At 42.0% G+C, this 17723-nt stretch overlaps 1 protein-coding gene across 2 annotated transcripts in view; it reads left to right on the plus strand.

Annotated features, from left to right (window-relative positions):
* The first annotated feature begins 12247 nt into the window (after positions 1 to 12247).
* Positions 12248 to 17723, plus strand: part of BTBD3 (BTB domain containing 3) — a 33019-nt gene continuing 27543 nt past the window's right edge. Inside the window, exon 1 of one of the 2 annotated variants that reach the window (XM_065920871.1) lies at positions 12248 to 12374. The gene's annotated coding sequence lies outside the window, so the exon portion shown is untranslated. The remainder of the gene's footprint in view (positions 12375 to 17723) is intronic. The other variant, XM_065920872.1, reaches the window with a different exon arrangement.

Below are 17723 nucleotides of genomic sequence, written 5' to 3' on the forward strand. Positions count from 1 at the left end.
AGGGGATCTTCTCAACCCAGGGATCAAACCCACGTCTCCTGCACTGCAGGGGGAGTTTTTACCATCTGAGCCAGCAGGGAAGCCCTTAGTGTTCGCTATCTGTAAGACAATCAATATTATTTTTCTTTTTGGTGGCTGCTCAACTTGCAGGATATGGGATCTTACTTCCCAGATAGGGATTGAACCTGCGCCCTCGGCACTGAAAGTACAGGGTCCTAACCACTGGACTGCCAGTGAACTCCCGACAACCAAGTTTTTATTTCAGTGAATTATGTTCTTTGAATTTTAGCTTCCTAATCTTAAAAATGGGAAAAATGATATCTACTCTGTCTATTCACAGGGTTAATTTGAAAATCAAGTGAGCTAACAGGTATGAAAAAAAGAAACTCTGTAAACTGTGAAAATGCATACACAAGGAAGACATTCTTGTTGGAATAAAGCAAAGAGGGTTTTAATTTTAATTTTTAAATGATTTCTCACTGTTAAGGATAACTCCCTTTGGCATATGACAGTAATTTTGTTTTAGATCAAGTTCTAAAAAGCAGGTTTGTTGATTATATAATGGTCTTTAATGTATCCAGATTGTTGCTTTTGTTTCAGAAAACAGAAAATTACATGATAGCTTGTAAATGGCACATTCAATTTCACACACTGAGAATGCCTGAAAAGCAAAAGGTCCACATATAATGCAGGAACTCAAATTTAATGGCATCAAATGATCCATAATTTGATTCGTTCAGCCATAGTTCCAGAAATTAATCACTAAGTGTCAGTCTCTTTCTATCCTTCGTGACTTGGTTTGTCAAAAGAAACCTGCCCTTTTTGCCATATCACTACTAATCGGCATTAGTTGGTTCTTCGGATTTAACATTTCAATTCAGTGCCCAGCATCTGAAAACATTTTCAAAGGTCAGAATGCTATTCCTTTATTCAGTTTACTCGAGTTTCACAAACATAATGAGCCTCCCAACATGCTTAGAAACACCTTTAGAAATCAACAGAAACTTTGTTAGAGCAAAAACTGGGAGTAAAGATTAGGAGACGAAATTGGAATGAACAACCTGTAGCTTCTTCCTTTCCCACTAATGTTGTTTCTCTAGATCAGAGTCCCTGAAGGCTATCACAACTAAACTTTTAGGATGGCTAATTCTTTGTGGCCTGGGAGGTGCTATCCAGTGCATTGTAAGATGTTCAGCAGCAGCCTTGACTTCTAACCATCCTCCCCCCATGATGAGACAAGCAAAAAGGTCTCCAGCCAGTGCCAAACATCTCCAGGAAGGAAGAGAGGGTTAAAATTTCCTCCACGTGAGAACAACTGCCCTGGATGGAAATTGCCTAATGCCCTTTCTTCAGATCATCTCCAATTTTGCCAAGCTTTCTGGAAGCAATCTGAATGTAAGGCACCCTGCTCAGGTGCGCAAGTAACCGGGTGGTTGGCAAACCCATGTTGTCCTGGGCAGGGAGTGTCAGTCACTCAATCACGTTAGACTCTTTGTGACCCCACGGACTGTAGCCTGCCAGGCTCCTCTGTCTATAGAATTCTCCAGGCAAGAATACTGGAGTGGGTAGCCATTCCCTTCTTCAGGGGATCGTCCCGCCCGGGGATCAAACCCACGTCTCCCACACTGCAGGCAGATTCTTTAGCATCTGAGCAACCAGGGAATAGTGGGTCTTTAGGGCATACCTCTACTGAGAGGTTGACGCATGTGGAGCTGCCCTGCTCACATCCGCTCACACTTACTGGTGCAAGATGCCTGGCCTCCAGTTGCCAGCAATTGAGATTCTTTGCCTTTTTTTCTGGTCACTGAACCACCTTTAATTCATGAGCAAGAGTTGAATGGAAGTTCAGGGAAATCAGTTTTCCTGGGAGCTCAGATCATGAGCTCCTCATTGCGAAATTCAGACTGAAATTGAAGAAAGTAGGGAAAACCACTAGACCATTCAGGTATGACCTAAATCAAATCCCTTATGATTATACAGTGGAAGTGACAAATAGATTCAAGGGATTAGACCTGATAGACAGGGTGCCTGAAGAACTATGGACAGAGGTTCATGACATTGTACAGGAGGTGATGATCAAGACCATCCTCAAGAAAAAGAAATGCAAAAAGGCAAAATGGTTGTTTGAGGAGGCCTTACAAATAACTGAGAAAAGAAGAGATGCTGAAGGCAAAGGAGAAAAGGAAAGATATACGCATCTAAATGAAGAGTTCCAAAGAATAGCAAGGAGAGATAAGAAAGCCTTCTTAAGTGAACAAGGCAAAGAAATAGAGGAAAATAATAGAATGGGAAGCACTAGAGATCTTTTCAAGAAAATTAGAGATACCAAGGGAATATTTCATGTGAAGATGGGCCCAATAAAGAACAGAAACACTATGGACCTAACAAGCAGGTGGCAAGAATACACAGAAGAACTATTAAAAAAAAAAAAAAGATAATGACCCAGATAACCATGATGGTGTGATCACTCACCTAGAGCCAGACATCCTGGAATATGAAGTCAAGTGGGTTTTAGGAAGCATCATGACAAATAAAGCTAGCAGAGGTGGTGGAATTCCAGCTGAGCTATTTCAAGTCCTAAAAGGCGATGCTCTGAAAATGCTTCATTCAGTATGCTAGCAAATTTGGAAAACTCAGCAGTGGTCACCTGACCTGCCTCTTGAGAAACCTGTATGCAGATCAGGAAGCAACAGTTAGAACTGGACATGGAACAATAGACTGGTTCTAAATAGGAAAAGGAGTACATCAAGGCTGTACATTGTCACCCTGCTTATTTAACTTATACGCAGAGTACATCATGAGAAATGTTGGGCTGGATGAAGCACAAGCTGGAATCAAGATTGCTGGGAGAAATATCAATAACCTCAGACAAGCAGATGACACCACTTTTATGGCAAAAAGCAAAGAGGAACTGAAGAACCTCTTGATGAAAGTGAAAGAAGAGAGGGAAAAAGCTAGCCTAAAACTTCACACTCAAAAAATGAAGATTATGGCATCCAGTCCCATCACTTCATGGCAAATAGATGGGGAAATAATGGAAACAGTGATAGACTTTATTTTCTTGGGATCCAAAATCAATGCAGATGGTGATTGCAGCCATGAAATTAAAAGATGCTTGCTCCTCGGAAGAAAAGCTGTGACAAACCTAGACAGCATATTAAAAAGCAGAGACAGTACTTTGCCAACAAAGGTCTGTCTAGTCAAAGCCAGTTTTTCTAGTAGTCATATATGGATGTCAGAGTTGAATTATAAATGCTGAAGAATTGATGCTTTTGAACTATGGTGTTAGAAAAGACTCTTGAGAGTCCCTTGGACTGCAAGGAGATCAACCAGTCAATCTTAAAGGAAATCAGTACTGAATATTCATTGGAAGGATTGATGCTAATGCTGAAGCTCCAATCCTTTGGCCACCTGATGCAAAGAGCCGATACATTGGAAACGACCCTGATGCTGGGAAAAATTGAAGGCAGGAGGAGAGGATGACAGAGGATGAGATGGTTGGCATCACCAACTTGATGGACTAGAGTTTGAGCAAGCTCTGGGAGCTGGTGATAGACAGGGAAGTCTGGTGGTCTGCAATTCATGGGATTGCAAAGAGTCAGACATGACTGAGTGACTGACCTGAACTGAACTGGGAGCAGAACCTCAGTCTTTATGGACTAGAGGAGAATCGGTGCATAGTGATCCCAGCTCCCCCCGCCCATAGCACCGAGCTCCAGATGGTATCTTGGCTGTTCCCGTTCAGTGTTTCACTTCACCATCAGTGTTTCCTTGGACCACCTCCAAAGACACTACGTGCACTTGAATTCTGTTTGGAGGGCTTGGTTCTGAGGAAAATCAATGCAAGACTGTCTGGTGGGATACGACTTCTTGCTATCACATTCCAGAATATTCCTAACTTACAAAACTAAACTTGGAAGAGTTAGACCCCTCAGGGCTTCTTCTATTCCAAGTTATTTGATCAGCAATAATACCTTTTCCAGCTTTATGGGGAGCTGCACAGTAATAACCCTTTTAAGAATGGCAAACAGCAATACAAGTAGGTGGTGTTTTCTTCATCTATTTTTTCTCATTACTCATGTAGGCATAGAATGCTGCATGGTAATTCACAGCTCCATGAACTGTAATTTACTCTTATAAGGTTACAGTCTAGTAACAAACAATCTACAATGCCTGTTTAAAGAGAAAAAGGATAAAGGTTTCTATAGGACTCTGAACCTCCATAGATACCAAGTAAGTAAACCCAGAGAAGGAAATGTACTTACTTTTATTTCTTAAAAACACAGCTCAGTCATATAACCAAGTGATAAAATCCAATGCCTTTTACTTTAAAGTCTGGGTTTAAGAAAATCTCTCTATATTAATCTTTAGTTTATTTTCCTGAAAATTCAATCAGAAATGATTTTATATGATGAATTGAGCCATTAATTACAAATAAATACATTGGAAAACACACATGTGAACTACAAATGTTAAATTGATAACAGACAAGTAGGGAGTATTTATCAACACTGTATGCATATAAGCACTGGTTTACTTAATGACTTTGAAATCAGGTTAAGAATTTTGATGAAATATAGAGCATTTGAAACCTTTTTGAAACTCAATACAATGCCCAGTCTTTTGAACACATTATATCCGTTTACTGATTGTTGGACTGATCAAAGATTGTATTTGTTTTTGCTATTTATCTATAAGAATCAATTTTAAAAAGAGGTTTTAAAAGTATCAAAATGACTAAACCCCAAAGAAAAGTTCTATAAGACAGGATACTAGTAACACTCAGAGAAAGAGAAATCCTATCTACAATAGGAAAAGATATTCAACCTTGCAATACCCAGAACAGATTTATAAAAACAAACAACAACAACAAACCCTGCAGACTAAGAACAACTGGAAACACACAGAATCAAGTGTGATAAGACTAATCAAATAGGACCAAGGCAGGGCAGGTTGAATGAATCTGCCTGTAACCCCTCTGGGCTTGCCAATGGCTTGCTTTGGCCAATAAAACAGTGTCAACTTCATGCCATCAGACGCTTTAAAATGTGCCTGCAAAAAAGAAAAAAAAAATAAAATAAAATGTGCCTGCATACTTTCAGTTTTTGGAAGGCCACCACTGCTCTGAGAACACACTGGGCTAGCCTGCTGGAAGATCAGAGGCCACAAGAAAGCAGTGCTGGGTTATTCCAGTTGTCCAGTCCAGACAACTAGCCTCCAGACACCCCACTAGCTAAATGAGGATGCCTGAGATTGTTCAGGCAAGATTAGGCAAGCCTGGCCCAGAGCAGAATTGCAGAGCAGACTCAGAGGCTTGATGGAAGTCTTGATAATAAAGGTTGTTGTTTTAAATTCACTAACTCTTAAAGTGGTTTGTTACTGAGCAGTATTAGAATATACCTGATATATTAGGTACAGATAATCAACAATCATGGAGTAGAAACCACGAGGGGAAATATTTCTCATGAATGTGGGTTAGCTCTTATATTTTCAGTAGGAGGTTGGGCACAAGAGTTAAACATATTAAATAAATGCAGATATCATAGAAAAATTTTGTGATTCCATTGTCAGAGGAGATTTCTCTGTTAGGAGATTTGCTGAACAAACATAAAGTTAGAAATTAATTCCAGGGAACAAATACAGAAATGCCACTACTTAACAGTTTTCATTGAGAACTGAAGTTAAATCTTAACTGGAATTGTCCACGTTACAGCTGAATTCATGGCCAGATAACCAAAACTTGACATCTTATTAGCAATTGCTAATTTTATTAAGAAATACTAGTGGACTTCCCTGCTGGTACAGTGGATAAGAATCCACCTGCTGATGCAAGGGACATGAGTTTGATCTCTGATCATGTGGGGAAGATCCCACATGCCACAGAGCAGCTAAGCCCAGGCATTGCAACTACTGAAGCCCACGTGCCCTAGAGCCCATGCTCCGCAACAAGAAAAACCATCACAATGAGAAGCCCACACACCGCAACCAGAGAGCAGACCCTGCTGTCCGCAAGCAGAGGAAGCCTGCAAGAAGCAACAAAGACCCGGTGCAGCCAAAATAAATAAAATTTTAAAAAATATGACTGATACACATGTGCCATATATGCCACATCACTAGTACGTTTCAGCATGATTTTTAAATTCTATTGGTTTCAAGGACAATTGACACTGCTTTCGTAACATTACAGTTTTAATAATGCCTTAACTAAAACTAGTGATTGTCAAACTTTGCTGCATATTAGAATCACCTGAATTTGTTTTTGAATTCCCAATGCCCAGCTGACACCCCAGAGCAAATACACCAGAATCATGGGACCATGACACAGGTATCAACATTTTTTTCATCTTTTCTCAGGTGATTCCACTGTGCAGCCAAGTTTGAGACCCAATGACCAAGTCCTAAATCTTTGTTGTTCTATAGCAGCTAGTCACATGCAGCTACTGTCAAGAACTATTTGAAACTGTTGTCTGAATTAGGATGAGCTATAAGAGGAAAATACGAACCAGATTTTGAAGATGCAGTATGAAAACAAATGTAAAACAGACCATTAATAAAGTTTTACATTTATTACATGATTAAATGATAATATTTTGAATATATGAATTAAATAAAAGACATTATTAAAGTTAATTCACCTAGTCTTACTCTTTAAAATGCTACTGGAAAATTTTAAAATTCATAAGTAGCTCGAATTTGTGGCTAACACATCTTTCCATTAGATGGCACTCACCTTGACTCTCCCACTAAACTAGAATATAAATAATTTTAATAGTCATGTGACTTTACAAACTGTTGCTTAATGAAGTATGTGTTTACATTCTGGCAAACTAGATATAATATTCTGTAGGCAGTTCATTTTTAAAGAAATAACCCTCTGTAACCCAGTACTGGGTTTGCCACACTGTTTTTATCACTGCTTATGCAAAATAATTTATTGTTTAGCTGCTAAGTCATGTCCAACTTTTTGTTACCCCATTGGCCGTAGCCCACCAGGCTCCTCTGTCCAAGGCACTTCCCAGGCAACAATACCGAGTGAGTTGCCATTTCCTCCTCCAAAGGATCTTTCCGACCCAAGTGCTGAACCTGCATCTCTTGCATGGGCAGGCAGATTCTTTACTGCTGAGCCATCACAAGAGCCCTGATGGAAACTTTACTTAGGATTTAAAATTACAAGTGTAATTAAAATGGGCAAAGTCATCTTATTGAGAAGCTATATGTCAATCAATGACCTTTGTCAGTGGGATAAAATATTAAAAGGGAAGAGGAAGGTAGGATCTGAAAAAATAACAGCAAATGTGCCTGCTGGGCATTCTAATAAATTTTGATTTTTGATAATCAAATATTCTTACAGTAAGAAATAAGTTCACTGGTGGCTCAGTGGTAAAGAAGTTGCCTACCAATGCAGGAGACTTGGGTTCGATCCTTGGGTTGGTAAGATCCCCTGGAGAAGGAAATGGCAATCCACTTTAGTACTCTTGCCTGGGAAATCCCATGGACAGAGAAGCCTGGTGGGCTACAGTCCATGGGGTTGCAAAAGAATTGGACATGATTTAGTGACTAAACACATCAACAACAAGAAATAAGTACATTGCAGTTCTCTTTATTGAGTAGGCAACACTCAGGATATTAATCAAGTTCAATACTTTTGAACATTTTTAAAATAATAATTTTAAGAATCACAGAAGATGCTGTGTATGAAACTGTAGTGTAGAGCTAATTGTGTTTTCAGCTAATTTTACACCATTTAAAGCCAGCACATTGGTTAAATTTGCAATGCACCATTCCAGGGTTAGTAATTTTTTTAAAAAATTAAAAAATTTGACTCAGCATGTCTTTTTTTAACTTATTTCACATCTCCTATTATTATCATTATTATTCATCAGATGATAATTAACATCCATGGCTGGAGGCCATTCCTTGTGATTTTATTAAAACTCTTCCTTTTTCTAGTATAGAGTTTCCTTTAATCCCAGATTAATTTATTTCCCATTCACTGTGGCAAAGCTCCTGAAATGAATATATTCACAAATTCTTATGACAAAATTTAACATCCTGATTATTTAAAAATGACTAAAATTGCTGTGTATTTTCCCCCAAATCACTTGCTTTTGTCAGCCCTACACTTGGCTTCTTCTCATCCATGGTGGAATCTTTTATTCTCAGCCAAAAGGAAAAAGGAGGTCATATCATGGCAGCAGCTACAGGTAAACATGATGGCTGTCTCTAGCCATCTGATTCATGGTTTCCAACTCAATTATTCCCTGTCGTTTTAGGAACACCAGCCCCACCCGTTTGCTATTGTCATGTTCGTTTTTTTATGTATTTTCCTCATGAATCTTCATGAGGGCAGGGGAATTTACCTTAGGTTTGTTTTTGTTTTCTGTTTTTAACTCTAAAGTAAATTCCCCTTTACACAAAACAACAGCCTTGACATGAGAAGAAAAACAATGAGGAAAAGAGGAGCTTTCACCTCTGAATGGCTTGAAAAGGCCTGCCGCACCCTTTCTTATTATACCCTGTAAGCTCCAAAGTGAATGAGTCAGGGGAATGAGAAGGTTATTCTATTTAATATTTATCACTTTGCTCAAAACAAAGATACTCCTCTGTCCCATTGATTTGCATCAAACCAAACTGTGCAAAACTGGGGCCCACAATGGAGGCAGGATGAAGAAGGAGCCCCCAGCATCAGCTCCTGAATGAGGTACAAATAGCTCAATCATTTATGTTCCTCCTGAGGCTCTTGCCACATTCTGCCTTAAATTACAGCTATGGTTCCTCACAGGCTATTTGATCAGTTCCCTGAGGTCAGGAATGTTGCCTAGTATGTAATAAATGGCAATATTTGTAGATTAAATGGAATATCTTATCCATTTTTGCATGCTCCTAATAGCTATAGGCTTGTCCCAAAAGGGATCAATAGACACAGTGATCGAGTGCTATTTCACGCACCTACTCTGAGATTGGGAATTAAAGGTTTCTCCTTACTAGTAGCCAGCAGTTAATTGAACTGGCACTTGAACTGAAATAAAATGCTCAGATGTGAATTCACGTATTTGCTTTGCATGTCTGGTACAGCGATCTTTAGCTAATGACTCATTAGGCATTTACTTGCAAATAATTAAAATCTTCATATGTTATCACCTTTTCAGTGTATCACCTTTTTTGGTATATCACAGCCAGGGAGACCAAAATTTTGTTATCTCCTAAATCAATTTTTTAAATTTAATAGTATTACCCAGGGAACTTAGAAAAATCTCGCAGGGTCAATAGCCACTTTTTCTCCTCTTTTGGTTTTTACCTTTGGTTTTCATTCAAAAGTAATAGTGAAGTGAAGTCGCTCAGTCGTGTCCGACTCTTTGCGACCTCATGGAGTGCAGCCTCCCAGGCTCCTCAGTCCATAGGATTTTCCAGGCAAGAGTACTGGAGTGGGGTGCCATTGCCTTCTCCAGGGGATCTTCCCGACTCAGGGACTGAACCTGGGTCTCCCGCATTGCAAGTGGATGTTTTACCCTCTAAGCCACCAGGGAAGCCCTAAAGTAATAGTAGTTGCCACTTATTCAGACCCTAACATCTGCTGGGTGCTTTACTCATTTTTATTTAACTTTTTACAACCTTATAAATTAAAGATTATAATACTCATTTTTTAGATTCAGATGATAATTTATGTTACATTCAAAACCACACAAGGTATATTAATCAGGGTTCTTCAGAGAAGCAGAATTAGAGAGAGAAAAAGTGAGAGACTTATTATTTATAAGGAATTGACTCACGTGATTGTGGAGGCTGACAAGTTCAAAATCTTCAGGGTGAGCAGGCATGCTGGAGGCCCAGGGAAGAGTTGCAGTTCAAGTCCACAATTTTTTTTTTTTCAAGGGACTTCAGTCTTTTTCTGTTGTATAAGGCCTACCCACATTAAGGAATGCAATCGGCTTCACTCAAAGTCCACTGACTTAAATGTCCCTCTCACCTGAAAAAAACAACTTCACATAAACATGCAGCCTATGCTTGACCTAATATAATAATAATAATAGTACGGTGGCCTAGCCAAATAGACACATAAAATTAACCATCATAAAAGGTAAGTATAATGATTCCATGCTACTGCCAGAAGGAAACTTGCCATCCCAAATGTCTCTTTGGTATGCAGATTTTTTTCAAACTGAAAACAATCAAACCCAAAAGACTCAGGAAGAAACTTTGACCTTCCCCATAACCACAACAAATTTTAGTTAGGCACTTCCCTGGTGATCCAGGGGTTAGGACTCCCCACTTTCAATGTAAGGGGTTTGGGTTAGATACCTGGCTGGGGAACTAAGATCCCACATGATGTGCAGTGCAGTCCAAAAAAAATTTTTTTAATTACTTTAGATAAAAGGCATATTCCAGGTATACAGCTATCACCAGAGACACCAGCCAAAAAAAAAAAATATATATATATATATATACATATGTATATATATATATATATATATATATATATATATATGGGCTAAGGGTGGCAGGAGAACAGAGCTTACAGATCAGAGTCCACTCAGCGTCTTCTTGTCTCTGTGGGGCCTAGAAAACATTTATTTACCAAACATTTGCTTTTCCACCTTTATGAGAATTGTCTTCTTCCCCTCTGAGGTCCCAGCCACAATTGGTAACACCTTTTGTCTTTAAACTGAAGATATTTAAGGTGGGGTTTCAGCCATTTTGGTGAGCTACTCAGTTTTTCTGGCTCTCTCCCATGGACACATTATTAAACTTCTGTTCTCATTTTCTCCTGTTACTCTGTCTCAACCTAATTCTTAGACCAGCCAGAAAAAGGGTAGAGTGAAATTTCTTCCTCCCTGACATTACCAAGGAACACAGTAAGCACTTAACAATTTGCACAACATCCAACAGTTTGCTCAGGAGGATCTGGAGTTTATAAAAGAACTTTTTGTTTTCCAAAATCCACTTATATTTCATTTTGTGTACTGTCTCCCAAATTAATGTTGTTGTTGTTTTTCAATTAAGAAGTATATTCTCCCAGGACCAAATTCATTTTAAAAGAAGTATTGAGTTGGCCAGAAATTTTGTTCGGGATTTTCCGTCACATCTTAACCAAAAATCCAAATGAACTTTTTGGCCAACCCAATATTTAGGGCTTGTAGTTGTATATTTTAGAGGTCTAATTTATCCACTAATAAATATCTACCAAGGATGATGATCAAGTCTAATGAAGTAGGTATCCGTCATGAGAAATAGACTGCTTGAAAGCAGTGACAAAAATTAGGGAGTTCTGTCTTTCACAATCTCTGAAAACTTTTCCATGCATTCCCTGAGGCCAACACTTGAATTCAGGACCCTACTACTTCTATAGCATTTCATGTCTGGTCTTCACTTTATGTTTCAAAATTCGGCATTAATCAGACCACCACACCACCGGACGCTTCGCCCCCACATCTCTAGTAGTTCTCAATTGTCCACTGAAAATTTGAAGTGCAGCATCAACAGTCTTTTCCAGAGGAGCATCAATTACCTTTCTAGCCACCGTTTTTGCCCTTCACTATGAACAAGACATGAGGGTTCAATTTTGGCCCCAAGAAAAGTTCATGAGTTCATGTATTATTTGATTTTGTGTGTGTGTGTGTGATTTCTGCCTTTGCATTGACCCAGGAGACCTTATCTTCTGACTCCATCTCTTACCCCTCCAGGCTTCTCCAAGTTTTCTCAAGACCCCAGCCAGCGGCAACTCTCATTCCCCAAATTGCTTAACAGTGTGGTTAAGGTTTACAGGTTCAGATACTGGGTAATCTCTATTTATGCACTTTTCTCACCTGGTCAAAGAGAGGGCTGGAACCAGCGCCCGAAAAGGAATCCCAAAGCCAAATGCAACAGGCTCCCCATGACCTGAGGATGTCCCGCGTTCTGCACAAAGGCTCTACCAAAGTAGGTGCTCAATAAATATTTAACGCCTTAACTGACAAATGACACCGAGGAGAAGACTGCAGCCTGTGGGATAAGGGCGAGCTTGCCTCTCCATGAAGGTTGCCTTTAGGCGCTCCTCCACCGGCCTAAGTTTCACAGGTGCATGGTCAGCGCCCGCCGCCTGGGCAAGGGCAGGCAGGGCAGTGCGCATGCCCGGTGTCCAGGGGCGCCTCCGGGCGCGCAGACCGCTCGGCCCCGCCCCCGGCTCGGGCGCGCGCACTCCTCGGCCCCGCCCCCCCGCACTCGGGCGCGCGCGCGGCCCCGCGGAGCGTGCTCTGCGTGCGGGTCCCCGCCGAGCCCGCCGGGCGCCGCATCCCCGAGAGCCCTGGTCGGGGCCTGAGCAGCGGCCCCCGGCCCGGGCGGCGAGCGGAGCGCGGTGCGCACGGCGGCTCCGCCTGCGGAGACGGGACCGGCGCGCGGTGAGTGAGGGCGCCGGGACGGGTGGGCGGGCGGGTACCTCCGCGCGTGCGCAACGCCGGGCAGCCGAGCTGAGGCGCGCGCCCGACCGCGGGCCGCAGGGGCCGAGCGCGGCGGGCCGGGGCCGGGCTGCGGGCGCGGCGGGCGGCATGGGGGCGCGGGCTCTGGGGGCGCTGGCTCTGGGGGCGCGAGCCGCGGAGACGGCTTTCGGACGGGTTCCCCCGGTCGGCGCCGGCCCCGCGCTGGTGCCGGCGTCCGGCCCGGGGCAGGGCCCACTGCAGCCCGGAACCCCGGGAGGGCCGAGGCGAGCCCCCGGGGCCCTGCCGGCCCCTGGGGCGCCCGCCGCGAGCGCGACCCCGGGAGGCGGCCAGGGCCCGGGAGGGGCCGCCGGGCCGTCGGGCAGGTGGCGGCCGCGCCCCCCGCCTGGGAGTCGAGGGCTGAGCGCGAGCAAACTTCCCCGGAGTGACAGTCCCGGGGCGCTGAGGGTCCCGGGGGCCGACACCCGGCCTCGGCCACCCCGGGGGCTGCGGGGCCCCGGCGAACGGTGCTGGGCTTCTGCGAGTGCAGCTTCCTTGTGGCCCTGCGGCTCGTCCTCCAAGTTCTGAACGGTGTTCACGGCCCGTTCGCTCTTGAGATAGATGTGCAGGTTTGGCGTTTTGGTAAGAAGGGTGTTTGCTCTCTTGGGAAGAATAGACGTATATTGCCTGGTCTTTTTATCTCAAAGAAAGTATTGTTAGGGCATGCCGGGGACTCCTGTTTATCAAGGAACCTATTGTCCTGTGTGCGCTTGGAGAAAGCCAGCTAATTTCTATTATTAGCCGTGAAAAGACAAAGAGCGATGATTGTGCTTTCTTTCCCCCCCTTCTCTCTGTCTTTTATCCTTTGATTTAAATACTCTCGGTCACATCTTGGAGTACTGTAGTTCCCAAAACTGGCTGCAAGAGAGCGTCACCGGGGAGTTTTAAAACTCTAGGCTCAAAACTGCAGACCAATTAAAACGCACTATGTAAAGTTCCCTCAGTGATTCCAGCAGTGCAGCAGAGTTTGGGAAGCACCGGTTTAATAAAAGAAAGTCAAGTTTTGAGTTTTGCGAAGTAGCAGTTTTTTACTGCTGAGATGAAACGCTAGCTTCGTTCTCCACAGGCAGGAACTCACAAAGAGTAGCTTGTTCCCCCTCCCCCGTGGGGACGGAGGGAAGCGTCTCTAAAGGTTCAAACTTTAGCTGAACACGACTCCGGCGTCCAGACATTGTTCTGACTGCTGCGTTGAATTTCTTAGTAGTAAGGCCACCCTCTCTGACCCCTGCCGTGGCTGCTTCTGACTCGCTCTCAGCCTTCCTCCCCACCCTTCCCCAGCTCCCCCTTTTTAACCATCCAACCCTCAACCCCCGGGAGGATCCCCTCCCCCACCAATTTCTGACTATTTGGGGGGGGGGTTGATGCGGGTTACCATAGTAACGGGTCTTCCAGGGGAAGTGGGCGGGTCTACCTTTGGTTTTCTGAATAGGACTCTTCCTTTTCTAAAGAGTTTGAATCTCCCTTTTCTTGGCCCCGGCTCAGGTAGGGGTGAGTTCACACAGTCCCAGTTTTTCTTTCTAAGTGATTGCAGAATTATTTATCAATGCTGTTGTATGGAGTGACAATACGAGCAGCTCTGCTGTTCTCCCCTGAAGAGATTATCTTTACCAATCTCTGCACTAAGAACTTGTGTAACAAAGTTCTAAAAGAGATGAAAAGCACCTTTAAAAAAAAAACAAACCCTTTGATTTTCCTTTGGGGCACACAAATCTTCAAAGGGTAAGCATTATTTTTCTAAAGTCTGAAGACATACTTAAGAAATTTTAAAAGTGAAATACAACCCTACGTCCTTGCCAAAACCTTTGCTAATTTGTGACCAGATACCATTGTCAGCTTGTAAATAGTTTCTTTCCTAGAAAGTTCTTTGCCATGATTCTTTGCAAAAAGTTAGAACACTTGTAATGTTATACTTTAAAATAACGAAGGAAAGGCACAGTTCTACAGATTCACCCACTCCTTCCCTTCCCCAACACACACACATCCAAACAAAGACAGGTTTTTTTGTTTTTGTTTTTTTTAATGTTTGTTCTTTTATGCACAGAACAGTTATTCCCTTGCCAACTCATCGCAGTTTATTTTGCAAGTAACTCTTAAAACTCTTCATGTAAAATAGTTCAGACGCGTCTTCAGGCTTTCTTGTGTTTTGTAATCTTTCAAACTTTGCTGTGTAGATGATCAGAATTTGATCAGTCAACCCAAAATGCTTATGGTAGTAGAGAGATCTCCAGCATGTATTAGGGATTGAAAAAGTTTTCTCTACTCTGGTGTAATGTGCTAGTTAACTTTTGGACTATCAAGCAAATTCTGAAATGCTGATTTTCCCCCATTTTACTCTGAGCAAAGAAAATTAGTGGAAAACCCTTTGATTTGCTGGACCTTGTAGTTCAGCAGTAATGTGCAGCTAAGGCAGTAACTTCTCACCTAACCTTAAGGAAATAAAAATCACAGCGATATCTTCCAGAAATAAACAGCTGTACATGGCATAATATGCTTCCATTGATCCCATTTTATTTGTCTGCATAGAGACACTTTTAAGCAAAATTGGTACTTTAATTTCATTTATAGTTTAAATATTGCCCCTTTGCTAATATATCACAGACGTTTCTTGTACCCTTAAATCATCCTCAAAAGTAAAATTTTAAATGTTGGATATGTCAAAGTTTGTTTAACTAGTTTTCTCTTGTTTGACATATTCCATTTTTAGTGTTTGGGAATATGATATTAAACTCTAGTTGCAAATCTTGGCCTTTTCTGATTACGTGGCCTTAATTACCTAATTATTTGATTGTGCTTCCTTTATGCATAGAATGGGGGTAATAATTGTGCCTGCAACATAGTTTTGGAGCAATGGAATGAACCAAATAGTGCAAGGTCTTCAGCAGAGTCTGGCAGAGGAGGTAGGCTCAGAAAGTAATAGACACACAGGTCGAGCTAGGGTAAAGGCGCTTGTCTGAAAGCCTCGCTGTCTCTGACGTCTCAGGCCAGATTTATAGCAGAACTCCTGGGGCAGAGGTGAACTCTTTTATAGCTCTTGAGGCCTGTTGCCAAATTGCTTATACCAGGACACATCGATTCCCTTACATGCCCGATGGTCTTCCTGTAGTGTCAGCACTCCAGTGTTTAATCTTTCCTGATTTGCAGGAAAAATCTGGCCTTATTTTAATTCATTTTTTTGATAACTAGTGAAATTTGTAATTTGCTTTTTATTCGTTTATTTGCCTCTTGAGAGTTGTCTGTTCAGGTACTTTGCCCATTTTATTCTTAATTGATGATTTTAAAAAATGAATTAAAAATGTCTGTGTACTGTATATTAGATTTGTACAGTGGCTTCCCTGGTGTCTCAGTTGGTAAAGAATCCGCCTGCGGTGAGGGAGATCTTCCCTGGGTTGGGAAGATACCTTTGAGGAGGGTATGGCAACCCACTCCAGTATTCTTACATGGAGAATCCCCATGGACAAAGGAATCTGGCAGGCTACAGTCCATGGGGTCACAGAGTCGGACACGGCTAAGTGACTTAGCACAGTACAGGTATGTACATTTAATTTTCTGTTAGCACACGGGTGTGGATTGTCTTACAACACGCCCTCCTCGTGAGTCAGCCCTGTCTACCAGCAGGTCTGTTAGACATTCCACCCTTTCTTCACTGGGTTGTGGTCTTCCCTTTATTACATTTTAAGATCTTGACTAACTTTTGGGTCTGATTCTGTTTTAGGTCTTACTCATCAGTGATTGATCTCTAATCTTAATCAATGCTAAATCTTTTTAATTGTACGTTTAGAATATATGGAAATATCTGCTAGAGCAAGTCACACTGTTCTTTTAAAAATCCTTCTTACAGCCATCTGTCCTTTCAGATAAAGATGATCTTATTATCTTTATACTAATGCATGCACATAATTAAATCTAAGAGTACTAAAATACTTACTTAAAATAAGTGGCTGTCTCTACATCCCCTTAGGCTCCTCAGTGGCAGCCTTTAGGCTCTTGATGGTTTTTTTTTTTTTTTTTGAGTTTTCACTGGGGCCACAAGTACAGTCTTTTCCTCTTGGGCTAGTCAGAGGCTGGTCCTCTGGTGGCACCCTATGCTGGGGAGAGGGTCCAGCTGCCAGTGTTCCTGAGACCTCTGACTGGAGTCTGAGCATCCTCTTCACTTTGGGGAAGGTTCTGGTGCTCTCGAAGTCTGAAGACTTAATCAGGTCCCGTCTGGCTCGGCTCTGGGGACTGTGGGCCAGAACTCAACAGTGAGAAGGTGGAAAGGGCATCCAGGGAGTTGGGCTTAGTTTACCCCACCTTGACCCTTTCAGCTCCAGTCTTGGCGCAAACTGGAGTGCTTCTCAGCCCTCCTCACGGATCGGGGACATCTCACTCAGGTCTGCTGAGTTCTGCCTGCCTGTCTGCTTTCCGCTTTCATGATTCCGTTGTCATTTTCACTGCAGGTTTTATATGCTTGATGCGTGTCTTCTGGAAAGATCTCTTTACTGACTCTATATGGAATGTAGAAAGAGGATGTTTGCTTGATGTTTTGTTAAACATGCCATCTTAACCTGGAAGACTCTGCAGATGAATCCTTAGAACTGAGAAGTATCCAGTTCTTTTGGTTCTTTGATAAGGACCATCATGTATACATAGAGTAGTCTGTTTTCCTGAAGGATTGTGAATTTACACAGACCTTCTATCTGTTAGTGGAGGTGTTTTGTTTGCTTGCTTAATCTTTATTAAGTCCTACCATTTCTTGTTAGGGTTCTCTTAGGTATTTATGTTTTTGTTGCTGTTGTGAAGGGTTCATCAAGTTGGCTATTGTTGGGTAAGATGGTTGTTGATTTTTGTTCTTTGTATTATACCTGGCTCTTATTCTAAGAGCTTTCCAGTTTATTTTCTTGGGTTTCCTAGTTATATAATCAGTTGTATACAGTGACACTTGTATCTACTTCTTTCTAATAATTATACCTTTTATTTTGGTTTTATGGCAGACTGCACTAGTGTTAGCCTTCTGGAATATTATAAAATACTTCTGGAACATTATCAAATAGTAATGGCAATAATGTGCAAACTTTGTTCTTTAACAGGAAAAACAGTAGTACAATATTGGCTTTTGTTTATCATAATTTCTCATCAGGACAGAGAAAATCTATCCTTTTATTTCCAACTTAACCTAGAGGTTTTTTTTTTTTTTTAAGAGATAGGACTGATTTGAAAAGACTCTGATGCTGGGAAAGATTGAAGGCAGGAGGAGAAGGGGACGAGGATGAGATGGTTGGATGACATCACTGACTC

This window comes from Muntiacus reevesi, chromosome 2 (assembly GCF_963930625.1).
Source record: "Muntiacus reevesi chromosome 2, mMunRee1.1, whole genome shotgun sequence".
NCBI classification, from domain to species: Eukaryota; Metazoa; Chordata; class Mammalia; order Artiodactyla; family Cervidae; genus Muntiacus; species Muntiacus reevesi.